At 48.3% G+C, this 12817-nt stretch overlaps 1 long non-coding RNA gene across 1 annotated transcript; it reads left to right on the top strand.

Annotated features, from left to right (window-relative positions):
• Positions 1-38: 38 nt before the first annotated feature.
• LOC147249320 (uncharacterized) lies at positions 39-2344 on the top strand. Its single transcript, XR_015119196.1, has 3 exons — positions 39-129; positions 436-511; positions 1907-2344. It is a non-coding gene; the product is annotated as an uncharacterized LOC147249320 (long non-coding RNA).
• The last annotated feature ends 10473 nt before the right edge of the window (positions 2345-12817 follow it).

The raw sequence follows: 12817 nt of genomic DNA, 5'->3' as shown, positions 1-12817 counted from the left end.
AGCTGCAGTAGACTGGAAGCAGCTGATATCTCACTTGCAGAGAGGAGCCAGCAGGAGCTGGAACGTCGGATCACATAAATTCAAACAAACAACAGTAAGAAGACAAACGCGACAAGATGATTTTAAACGGTGAGTTTTCGAAGTAAAAGTACAACAGTCATGGAATGAAACGGAGCTAAGACGGAGCCCACGGATGCGACTGCAGGACTTCTCATTGGGGAGTTTATGGACCCCCAGAGATCCACCTCAGTCTTCCAGGGAGAATCGTTGTTTCCTAATCAGTCAAAGACGTCTAGAAAGAATTCAAGTAATTTTGCAAATAACCAAAAAATATTTAATGTTTCCTATTGGGACAAAGAACACACAGAACATTACAAACCTGCACCAGATAACCAGACATGCTCATTATCCCATTTTCTTCCTTTGAGAGAACAGACGGAACAACTCAAAAGGTTCGTCTTCTTGAATCCACCTTCAGGCCTTCATGGCACTTCCCGGGTGCGTTACACAGGTACATAGAACCAACGCTCAACTAGACAAAACAAAACAGACGTAAAAGAAACCGTATGTGTGTGTGTGTGTGTATGTGTGTGTGTATATATATATGTGTGTGTGTGTGTGTGTGTGTGTGTATATGTATATGTATGTATATATATGTATATATATATGTGTATGTATATATATGTATATGTGTATATATATATATATATATAAATCCATGAATAAGTGCTGGAATTTTAGACAGAAGAAGGTTGAGCCAGCTCAGGTAGGTTGATATCTGCTAGTGTTATTTTTGAGTCTCTGGTCATAAAGTGCTTAGCACTGGAGCTTCAGTCTCTCTCTTCAACAATAGGTAAGGTCAGCTGACATGGGCCACACCCTCTAATAAGTGAAATCAGACAGGAGCAGTTCAGCTGGGCGTAATCACTCAAGTTGGAAACACCTGTGACTCACTTAGATATATATAACTGAACAAGCAGTGCTGGACCATCAGTGACAGCGGCCTCTCTGGTGTCAGCTCATATAATGTGAAGACCTGCAAGTCAATTTGCAGGAGTTCGTCAAGCAAGGACACTGGCTAGTGCGACTGTCTGTCTCGCTACTATCCAGCCAGTTTCATGCTCCATGTGCTTTACACATGTCCCAGTGACTTATCAGTACAGAAGAAGATACATCGTTGATAGAAAGAGAAATCTGCACTCCAGAAATGCCCTGCTTGCCCACCTTCCACTACCTTTGGTCTCTGGAATTGTCAGTCTGCAGTCAATAAGGCTGTATTCATCAGTTTACTGATGAAACTCTTAGATATTCAGGTCATTGTCTGAACTCCAAGAGTTCAGACCAGGAAGCAGAGCTGCCATCTTACACGCTTCTCTGTGCCTCCATTAGAGCAGTTACCCACCCACACCCCCATAGAGACTGTGTCTGGCCCCCCATGTCAGTTTATTCACTCCAGTTCTACTGTAGAGGAGTCAATCAGAAAAACCTAATTAAAATGAACACAACCACTAAATTAACTCAACAGACTATCAGAATTAGAGGAGGACAATTAAATATCAGACCTCTGATGCTGAAAACTGTTATCGTAAACAAATTAACATCAGACAGAAGGGTTGGAGGTGCTGCCATTGTTGACACCAGTTTAGTAATAAATCCCAAACCAGTAGAAGTTTCCATTCATCTGAAAGCCTGATTCTCAGTTTGTCTCCTCCAGCCTGGAAACTCTCCAGCCTCTGATTGATGATTGAGGACCGTCCTCCTGGTCCTGACTCTGGATTCTGATCTGAATCCTCAGAGTTTCTATCAGTTTAGTTCTAAATCAGATCAAGTCATGATTGGAGGAGACTTCAGTATTCATGAGGGTGTTGATAACCACAGTCTGGTACTGCATTTCTCTCTCTTCTAGACTCAACTGGTGTCCATCAGTCTGTCCATGAACCCCTCACTGTCACAACCACACCTCCACCTCCTCCTAACATGTGGAACTGAAGCTGAACATCTGGTTGTGTTTCCACAGAACGCTTTTATCAGACCACCAATCAATCACTTTGGAATTTGGACTGATCAACTACACTCCACTCAGGAAAACTGTAGTTTCCAGATGTTTGTCTGATCAGGCCACACCTGGATTTAAGGAAGTGGTTCCATTGGTGCTAAATTCAGTGTCATGTCCCACTGTAACAGAGGACGCTGTTGTCCACCTTAGTCCCTCCCAAACTGATCATTTTATCCATAGAGCAGCAGCACCTTAGCAACAACTCTGGACTCTACTGGCCCACTAAAACAGAAAACTATGAATCCAAGGAAACAAGCACCTTGGTACGGTTCTGGAACCTGACAGCTTCAACAAGAAACCAGAAACTGGAGAGAAGATGGCGCTGCTTCAAACTGGAGGAGTCACATGGAGTCTGGCAAGATGGCCTTAGAACCTAGAAGAAAGCCCTTGGTAGAACCAGAGCAGCCGACTACTCAGCACTAACAGAAGAACACAAGAACAACCCAGGTTCCTCTTCAGTCCTGGAGCCAGACTGACAGAGAGCCACAGCTCTACTGAACCAAGTAGTCCTGTTTCCCTGGGCAGCGAAGAGTTCATGGACTTCTTTAATGACAAAATTCTCCTGATTAGAGAGAAACTTCTTCTCCTGCTGCCATCAGCTGACAACATGGCCCCTAGAACCCAGAACCTTAGAGGCAGCTGGAGGACCAGACACACACTTGGACAGTTTTTCTTCCGTTTGCCTTGATGAGCTCAGTTCAATAATTTCCTCCTCTAAACCATCCTCCTGTCTCCTAGACCCCATCCCGACCAAGCTACTTAAGCACTCTCTACCCCTAGTCAGCCCCTCCCTCTTAGATATGATCAATGTGGCACTGGTATCTGGTTCCGTCCCTCAGTCCTTTAAAGTGGCAGTAATTAGACCCCTTCTCAAAAAAGCAATCCTGGATCCAGAAGTTCTACCAACTACAGACCAACATCAAATCTTCCTTTTCTCTCCAAAATTCTGGAGAAAGCAGTTGCTAAACAGCTGTGTGACTTTCTCCATAGCAACAGCCTATTAGAGGATTTCCAGTCAGGGTTCAGGATTCATCCTAGCACAGAAACAGCACTCGTCAGAGTTACCAGTGACCTCCTACTAGCATCAGATGAGGGACTGGTCTCTGTGCTGGTCTGATTAGATCTTAGTGCAGCTTTGGTACCATTGACCACCATATCCTTCTACGGAGACTGGAACCTGTCATTGGCATTAAAGGAACTGCACTAAACTGGTTCAGGTCATATTTACCAGGTCGATCTCAGTTTGTACTCTCTAATGATAAACCCTCGGAAACCACTGCAGTCAGTTCTGGTGTTCCACAAGGCTCTGTGCTTGGACCAGTCCTCTTCACCCTGGACCTGCTTCCTCTAGGTCACATGATCAGGAAACACTCCATTAATGTTCACTGCTATGCTGACGACACACAGCTGTACTTATCAATGATCCACATGAAATAAATCAGCTGACTGAACTGGAGGCCTGTCTGAAGGAGATAAAAACTTGGATGACCCTTAATTTCCTTTTATTAAACTCCAATAAAACTGAAGTCATTGTCCTGGGCCCAAAACATCTTAGAGACACCCTATCTAATGAGATAGGTACCCTGGAAGGAATTACCTTGGCCCCCAGCAGAGACCGTAAGGAACCTAGGAGTTCTCTTTGATCAGGATTTGTCCTTTCATGCCCACATTAAGCAAATTTCTAGGACTGCTTTCTTTCATCTACGTAACATCGCTAAGATCAGACACATCCTGTCTCAAAAGGATGCAGAAAAACTAGTCCCTGCTTTTGTCACATCCAGGCTGGATTACTGCACCTCCCTCCTATCAGGCAGCACCAGTAGGTCCCTAAAGACTCTCCAGCTGGTCTAAAATGCTGCTGCCCGCGTGTTGACGAGAACTAGTAGAAGAGATCAGGTCTCTCCTGTACTGGCCTCTCTGCATGGCTCCCTATCAAATTCAGAATAGAATTCAAAATTCTCCTTCTAACATACAAAGTCCCTCAACAGTCAGGCTCCTTCATATTTGACAGAGCTCATAGTCCCCTATTATCTATCCTGGGTGCCGCTGGAGGAGGCTGCAGACCTGAAGAGGCTCAAGCTGCCACCCATAGCGCCACCTGCTCACGTCCCCGTCTGTCCATCAGTCTCTTCCTTTTCTCTCTCTCTTTATCTCTGTCCCACTCTTTCCTTAAGCATAAATGTCTTCCTACATTATCTGTCTTTGTCTCTGCCCCGCTCTCCTGCTCTCTTTCCCCCCAACCGGTCAAAGCAAGGCAAGGCAAGGCAAGGCAAGGCAATTTTATTTGTAGAGCCCGTTTTCACAAACAGTTTGTCTCAAAGGGCTTCACATGGCATCATAACAACATCCTCTGTCCTTAGACCCTCACATCGACTGAGGAAAAACTCCATAGAAAACCTTTAACAGGGAAAAATCTGAGAAACCTCAGGGTGAGCAACAGAGGAGGGATCCCTCACCCAGGACGGACAGACGTGCAGTAGATGTTGGTACAGACAAGAAAACAGTTTACAATACAAAATGTGGGAAACACGGAAATGTTAATAACAGCTGAAGAAGGAAGCCTCTGGTAGGGGAGGCAGGGAGAGCAAGCCAGCTTGATGGGGGACTGGATGGCAGACTGGTTCATGGAAGGGGAGGCAGGGAGAGCAAGCCAGCTTGATGGGGGACTGGATGGCAGACTTGTTCATGGGAGGGGAGCGCAGGCCGGTGTAACAGTAGGGAATAAGGGGGGGGGGGGCGATGCAGGCGGCGGTTGGGGCTCTGGTGGATCTGTGGAAACACAGAGAGACTGTGAGACACCAAGGCCAAACTACAAAGTGCAACAAGTAATGGTAGTGACAGTTCCAAAAATGTGCGAGGAGAAGAGGAGGAGAGAGGGGGAGAGGAGAGGAGAGGAGGGAAGGGCTCCATGTAACCTGATGTGTCCCCCAGCAGTCTAAGCCTGTAGCAGCATAGCTATCAATGGTTCAGAGCTACCTGAACCAGTCCTAACTGAAGGCTCTGTCATAGAGGAAGGTCTTAAGCCTGGACTTAAACGTAGTTAAAGTGTCTGCCTCTCTGACCCATGGAGAGAGCTGGTTCCACAGTAGAGGAGCCCGGTAACTAAAGGCTCTACCTCCCAGTCTGTTTGTATTGATACTGGGAGTCACTAACAGACCTGCATTCTGGGAGCGGAGTGCTCTGGTGGGACAGCAGGGACTAATGAGCTCTTTCAAATAGGATGGAGCTTTATCATTGAGAGCCTTATAAGTTAGCAGAAGGACTTTGAAGTCGATTCTAGATCCTACAGGAAGCCAGTGGAGAGAAGCTAAAGTGGGAGAGATGTGTTCTCTCTTCTTAACTCCCGTCAAAACCCTCGCTGCAGCGTTCTGGACCAGCTGGAGACTCTTTAGAGAGTATTTAGGACATCCTGACAGGAGAGAGTTGCAGTGGTCCAGCCGAGAAGTGATAAATGCATGCACCAGTTTTTCAGCATCACTCTGGGAAAGGAGGTTCCTAATCTTAGCGATACTTCGCAGATGGAAGAAGGCGGTCCTGGTCACATGCTTTATGTGGGAGCTGAAGGAAAGGTCCTGGTCAAAAATGACCCCAAGGTTCCTTGCAGTTGTACTCGAAGTTAGGGTGATGCCATCTAGAGTAGAGATCCGATTCAAGAGTGTGTCCCTGTGGTGTTTAGGTCCAAAAATGATTACCTCAGTTTTATCTGAATTGAGCATTAAGAAGTTAGAGGACATCCAGGATTTAATGTCTTTCAGGCAGTCTTGCAGATGAGTAAGCTGGCTTGTGTCGTCTGGCTCCATCGACCAGTAGAGTTGTGTGTCATCTGCATAACAGTGGAAGTTGATCGAGTGCTTCTGGATTATGTCACCTAATGGGAGCATGTAAAGAGTGAAGAGAATCGGTCCTAAAACTGAACCCTGTGGTCCACCATATGTAACTCTGCTATACTCCGAATGGTCATTATTAACATTAACAAACTGAAACCTGTCAGATAAGTAGGACTTAAACCATTTTAGGGCAGTTCCTTTGATCCCAATGTCATGGTCTAGTCTCTGTAGCAGGATGCTGTGGTCGATGGTGTCAAATGCAGCACTGAGGTCCAAAAGGACAAGCACAGAGACAAGACCTCTGTCTGAAGCTATAAGAAGATCATTCGAGACTCTGACCAGTGCTGTTTCAGTGCTATGGTGTTCCCTGAATCCAGACTGGAAGGCTTCAAAGAGCTCGTTGCTGTGCAGATGTTCATGTAGCTGCTCCAGGACAACCTTCTCAAGGATCTTGGAGATGTAGGGGAGGTTGGATATTGGCCTATAGTTGGCTAACACATCTGGGTCAAGAGAAGGTTTTTTAAGTAAAGGGTTGATGACAGCCACCTTAAAGGCCTGTGGCACATAACCTGTGACTAAGGAAAGATTAATTTGATTTAATATAGAAGTGTTGACTAGAGGGAAGGCATCCTTAAGGAGGCTTGTTGGGATGGGATCCAGCAGACAAGTGGCTGACTTGGAGGAACCGACTGCAGAAGTTAATTCTGACAGGTCGATGGGGAGAAGCTGTCCAAGTATGCACCAAGTCTGGGAGGTGCTTCTATGGGGACTGTAGTCTGTCCTCCATTACTGGCAATCTTCGTTCTAATATTCACAATCTTTTCAGTAAAGAAAGAAAGGAAGTCGTTACTGCTGAGAGTTGGGGGATGCATGGCTCAACAGCACTATGGTTCTTGGTGAGCCTGCCCACGGTGCTGAAGAGGAACCTGGGGTGGTTCTTATTCTTTTCTATCAGGGACGAGTAGTAAGCGCTTCTAGCATTACGGAGTTCTTTTTTATATATTAATAAACTCTCCTTCCAGGCTTGGTGGACTTCCTCGTGCTGGCTGGAATGTGTCTTCCTTTCCAGTTGTCTGGTCTTCTGTTTTAAGGCACGCAGCTCTGGGCTGTACCAGGGAACTATTCTTTTCTGGTTGATAACCTTCTTCTTCAGGGGAGCTACGGCATCAAGTGTCCCAAGGAGTGCTGCTGTAGTGCTGTCCACAAGATAGTCCACCTGGGTGGGGTGGAATCAGCATAACTGCCCATTATATCACTACAAGGTGTGGCAGCAAGCTCTGCTGGAATAAGCTCCTAAATCTAGAAACAGCAGTGTCAGATAGACTTCTACTGAAGCAGGACTTTTTCCCAGGTAGGATATAATTTGTTAAAGTAAATTCAAATGTAATTAAGGAGTGATCAGACAAGACGGGGTTCTGAGGAAGAACTGTGATTCGGTCAGCTTCTATTCCATAAGTGAGCACTAAATCAAGGATGTGATCAAAAGTGTGAGTGGGTTTGTTTACCCTCTGACAGAAGCCAACAGAATCAAGAAGCGACTTAAACGCAGTGGCCAGAGAATCATCATTGACGTCCACATGGATGTTAAAGTCACCCACTAGAATGACTTTGTCTGAGTTCAATGCCAAGTTAGACAGAAAGTCAGGGAGTTCTTCTAAGAACTCAGAATAAGGTGCAGGAGGACGGTACACCCCAGCAAGTAAGAGTGGTTTCTCTGCTTTCCAGTCTGGGAGGGAGAAGCTGACAGTCAGGCTCTCAAATGAATTAATGAACAATTAGGTGGAGGGTTAATGAGCAAATTTGACTGATAGATTGCAGCTCCTCCTCCTCCTCTGCCAGTGGTGCGAGGTACATGGTAGTGAATGTAACCAGGAGGGCAAGATTCATTTAAACTAACACACTCATCTTGCTGCTCCCAGGTTTCAGTGAGTGCTAATACACCAATCTGATAATTAGTAATTAAATCGTTCACTAGGAGAGACTTGGATGCAAGAGATCGAATATTAAGCAAACCACATTTAATAGTTTTACTGGGTTGGTTTGCTGGAGCAGTGGTTTTAATTTTAACTAAGTTGCTATAAGTTACTCCTCCAGATTTGGGTGCAGGCTTATACAGCCTCGGGGCAGACACAGTTTCTATAGGCTGGGTGGGTGACAACACCAAGGAACCAGCAGAGGGCGTGCTAACCTGCAGCTCTGCCTGCTGGTCTGAACTCTGGGTGCTTGTCAGGGATTAGTATTGCTAACAAACTGGCCTCTGTTCCTAGATAAGAGAGATGCACCATCCAAAGTAGGATGGACGCCATCTCTCCCAATCAGACCAGGCTTTCCCCAGAAGGAGCTCCAATTGTCTGTGAGCCACGTTGTTACCTCAGCACCACCTGGACATCCAGCGATGGAATGAACGCATGCGGCTAAACATGTCGTCACTCGCTAAATTGGGCAGCGGGCCAGAGAAAATTACGGAGTCCGACATTGTTTTAGCGTAGTTGCCCACCGAAGCCATGTTAACTTTAGTTAATTCCGACTGGCGAAGCCGGGTGTCATTAGCGCCGACATGTATCACAATCTTACTGTATTTAACCTCACGTTTTGCCAGCAGCTTTAGCCTCAGCGTCGCCCGCTCTGGCCCCTGGGATGCACTTTATGCTCGCTGGTGTCTCCACCTTCACGTTGCCAAGAACAGAACTGCCAATGACTGATGTCGGCTTCACAGCGGGGCTGCGAGCAACAGAGCCGACATGGAGAGTTTCACTCTCAGCGGGTGTGTCGCTGAGTGGGGAAAAGCGGTTGGAAACATGAAGGGTTGGTGGGCAAACACGGGCTCACTGCGTCTAGGTTTCCCTCGTGATGTCACCCAGCGGGACTGGCTAATTCCCGGCTGCTCGGGAGCTGCAGGGGAGCTGCTAGCGGTGGCTAGGCTAGGTGGCTCCGCACCCGCTCAGGTGGACTGAGCAGCTCCTGAAGCTAAGGGACTAGCGCTAGCTTCCATGGTGCGGAGCCGAGTCTCTAACTCACTAAGCCTCGCCTCCAGGACTACAAACAAACTACACTTTTTACATGTACCATTAACACTAAAGGAGGCAGAGGAGTAACTAAACATCTGGCACATGGAGCAGGAGAGGGAGGGAGAGGTGGGGGAGAGGCGGAAAGAGAGAGAGCGGCCATAGCTAGTATGCTAAGGTGAGCTAGCGGACCTGTGGCAAATATAACAAATAGAACGAGGAATTTCAGAGCAAAGTCCTGCTAAAGAGTTAAGTGACAGAAACCTCTGTATTACACCAAAACGTCGTATACAGTGGTGCTTAAAGAGATGAAGTTAGCAGTACACCTGAGGGAGGATTTAGAAAGTCGAACAACACAGCGACAGTATAACAGGCAGGAAATGACGTAACACGCTCACCGGTATCGGGTCAGCAGGCAGCAAGGGGGCACAAAGCAGAAGGCCGTCCCCATTGAGCCTGGGTCTGCTCGACGTTCCTGCCTGTTAAAAGGAAGGTTTTCGTCGCCGCTGTTGCAGGATGTGCTGCTGATGGAGAATTGTTGGGTGTAAATTCATTGAAGGAGTGTGGTTCTAGACCTGCTCTACCTGTAGAGTGCCATGAGATAACTTTTGTTGTGATTTGGCGCTATAGAAATAAAATTGACTTGACTTGACTTCCCAGGGGTGGGAGGGGAGAAGAGTGATATGGCTCCCTGGTGTTGGCATAAAACAAATGCAATGTTTTATTGTCTCTGGTGTTGCAGGCATTGTGTGAAAGTGTGCAGAGTGGAGGAAGGAGAAGCGTGGTTGAAGTCCCCAGAGATAAGGAGAAGGGCCTGTAGGTACTGTGTCTGCAGCCTGTGTGTGATGGAGTGATGCACATCACAGGCTAGTGAAGGACCTGCAGAGAGCTGGGACCAAAGGAACAAAGGCTACCCTCAGTAACACACTACGCCATCAGGGACTCAAACCCTGCAGGGCCAGATGTGTCCCCCTCCTGAAGCCAGTACAAGTCCAGGCCCATCTGAAGTTCGCTAGAGAGCATTTAGATGATCCAGAAGAGGACTAGGAGAAGGTCATGTGGTCAGAGGAAACCAAACTAGAACTTTTTGGAAATAAATTCTTTAAAAATCCTACAATGTGACTTTCTGGATTTTTTTTTTCATTTCGTCTCTCATAGTTGAAGTGTTCCTTTTATGAAAATTACAGGCCTCTCTCATCTTTTGAAGTGGGAGAACTTAAACAATAGATGGCTAAATACTTTTTTGCCCCACTGTATGTAAATCATACTTATGTTCCTAACTCCTCTTCTTCTCCCCTCATCCCAGATCCCGGTGCTGCTGGAGGAGGCTCCAGACCTGAAGAGGCTCCAGCTGCCACACCTAGCACCTGCTCACGTCCCCGTCTGTCCATCAGTCGCTCCTCCTTTCTCTCCCTCTTTATCTCTGTCCCTCTCTTTCCTTCTGTCTCTCTGTCTTCCTCCATTCTCTGTCTTTGTCTCTGTCCTACTCTCCTGCTCTCTCTCCGTCCCCACTGATCCTGGATCTGCTCAATGTTCCTGCCTGTTAAAAGGAAGGTTTTGGATGCTGCTGTTGCAGGATGTGCTTGCTGATGGAGAGGGAGAGGGGGGTAAGGGAGCAGGGGATTAAGAGGAGAGAGAGATGGAGGGGTAGAGAGGAGAGAAACACAGGGCCAGGGTGAGTGAGTAGTTGGTCCAGGACAGAAAGTGATCAACCCAGTGTCTACAACCCCAGGTGACCTGTAGGGTGAGAGAGCACAGACACCTCCAGGAAGAAGTTGAGGTTGATGGATGATTGATACATGAGGATGTTGTGAAAAAAAATGGATAGCAACAGAGAGGAGGAGAAAGCTCAGTGCATCATGGGAATCCCCTGGTGATCTAAGTCTATAGCAGCATAAACAAGGAGCTGGTCCAGGATCAGCCTGACCAGTCCTGACTATAAGCCTGATCAACAAGGAGGTCTTAAGTCTGCTCTTAAACCTAGAGAGGGGGTCTGGGTCCTGGATTGAAACTGGGAGATGGTTCCACAGGAGGGGAGCCTGATAGCTGAAGGCTCTGTCTCCCATTCTACTGTTAGAACTCTAGGAACCAGCAGGAACCCTGCATCCTGGGAGTGAAGGGTTCTAGCTGGATCATAGGGGACTAGGACCTCTTCCAGATATGATGGAATCTGACCATAAGAGCTTTAAAAGTGAGGAGCAGGATTTTAAACTCTTGTCGTCATCGTCCTCCGCTTTATCCGGTGGGTCTGGGTCGCGGGGGCAGCAGCCTCAGCAAGGAAGCCCAGACTGTCCTCTCCCAGCCACTTCCACCAGCTCTTCCGGGGGAATCCCGACGCGTTACCAGGCCAGCCGAGAGATATAATCCCTCCAGCGTGTCCTGGGTCGGCATCAAGGCCTCCTCCCGGTTGGGCATGCCTAGAACACCTCCCGAGGGAGGCGTCCAGGAGGCATCCTCACCAGATGCCCGAACCACCTCAACTGACTCCTCTCGACATGGAGGAGCAGCAGCTCTACTCTGAGTCCCTCCTGAATGACTGAGCTTCTCACCCTGTCTCTAAGGGAGAGCCCAGCCTCCCTGTGGAGGAAACTCATTTCGGCCGCTCGTATTTTGGGCGGCATGGCTCAGGGGTAGAGTGGCCGTCTAGCAACCGAAGGGTCGCTGGTTCAATCCTCGACCCCAGTGACCATGTCGAAGTGTCCTTGAGCAAGATACTGAACCCATAATTGCTCCTGATGAGTAGGTTGGCGCCTTGCATGGTAGCCTCCACCATCAGTGTGTGAGTGTGTGTGTGAACGGGTGAATGAGACGACACTGTAAAGCGCTTTGAGTGCCGCTAAGGTAGAAAAGCTCTCTATAAAATTGAGTCCATTTACCATTTATTCGCAATCTCGTTCTTTCAGTCATTACCCAGAGCTCATGACCACAGGTGAGGGTTGGAAAGTAGATTGACCTGTAAATCGAGAGCCTCGCCTTCTGGCTAAGCTCCCTCTTCACCACAACGGACTGGTTTAGTGCTCGCATCACTGCGGACGCCGCCCCAAGCCACCTGTCAATCTCCCGCTCCATCCTACCCTCACTCGTGAACAAGACCCCAAAATACTTAAACTCCTCCACCTGAGGTAGGACCTCCTTCCCGACCTGGAGTGGGTAAACCACCCTTTTCCGTCCGAGTACCATGGCCTCAGACTTGGAGGTGCTGATTCTCATCCCAGCCGCTTCACATTCGGCTGCGAACTGTCCCAGCAAGAGCTGGAGGTCGTGGCCTGATGGAGGCGATGGACGGTTTGCCAGAAACTTTTCGGAGCTGACAATAGTCGTTCTCCATGGCCTCACCGAACTCCCCCATACCCGAGTTTTTGCCTTGGCGACTGCCATGGCTGCATGGCCTGCCAGTACCGGTTGGCTGCCTGTGGAGACCCACAGGCCAGCCAAGCCCTGTAAGCCTCCTTCTTCAGCCTGACGGCTCCCCTCACCTCTGGTGTCCACCAGTGGGTTCGAGGATTATCGTCGCGACCGGCCCCAGCAGCCTTACGGCCACAGCTCACAGCAGCCGCCTCGTCAATGGCAGAGCGGAGCATGGCCCATTCGGACTCAATGTCCCCCACCGCACACCGGGATGCGGTCAAAGCTCTGCCGGAGGTGGGAGTTGAAGATCATTCTGACTGGTTCTTCCGCCAGGCGTTCCTAACAAACCCTCACTACTTGTTTGGGCCTGCCGGGTCTGCGCAGCGTCTTCCCCTGCCTCCTGATCCAACTCACCACCAGATGGTGATCAGCTGACAGCTCAGCTCCTCTCTTCACCCGAGTGTCCAGAACATGCGGTCGCAGGTCAAATGATACGACGACAAAATCGATCGACCTGCCAGCTAGGACGTCCTGGTGCCACGTGCACCGGTGGACATCCTTATGTTCTAACATGGTGTTAA

Source organism: Aulostomus chinensis, chromosome 14 (genome assembly GCF_037954235.1).
Source record: "Aulostomus chinensis isolate RoL2024-O1b breed Wild chromosome 14, RoL_Achi_v1.0, whole genome shotgun sequence".
NCBI lineage: Eukaryota > Metazoa > Chordata > Actinopteri > Syngnathiformes > Aulostomidae > Aulostomus > Aulostomus chinensis.
Note: the sequence above shows the minus strand (reverse complement) of the source record. Positions and strands in the feature narration are given on the sequence as shown.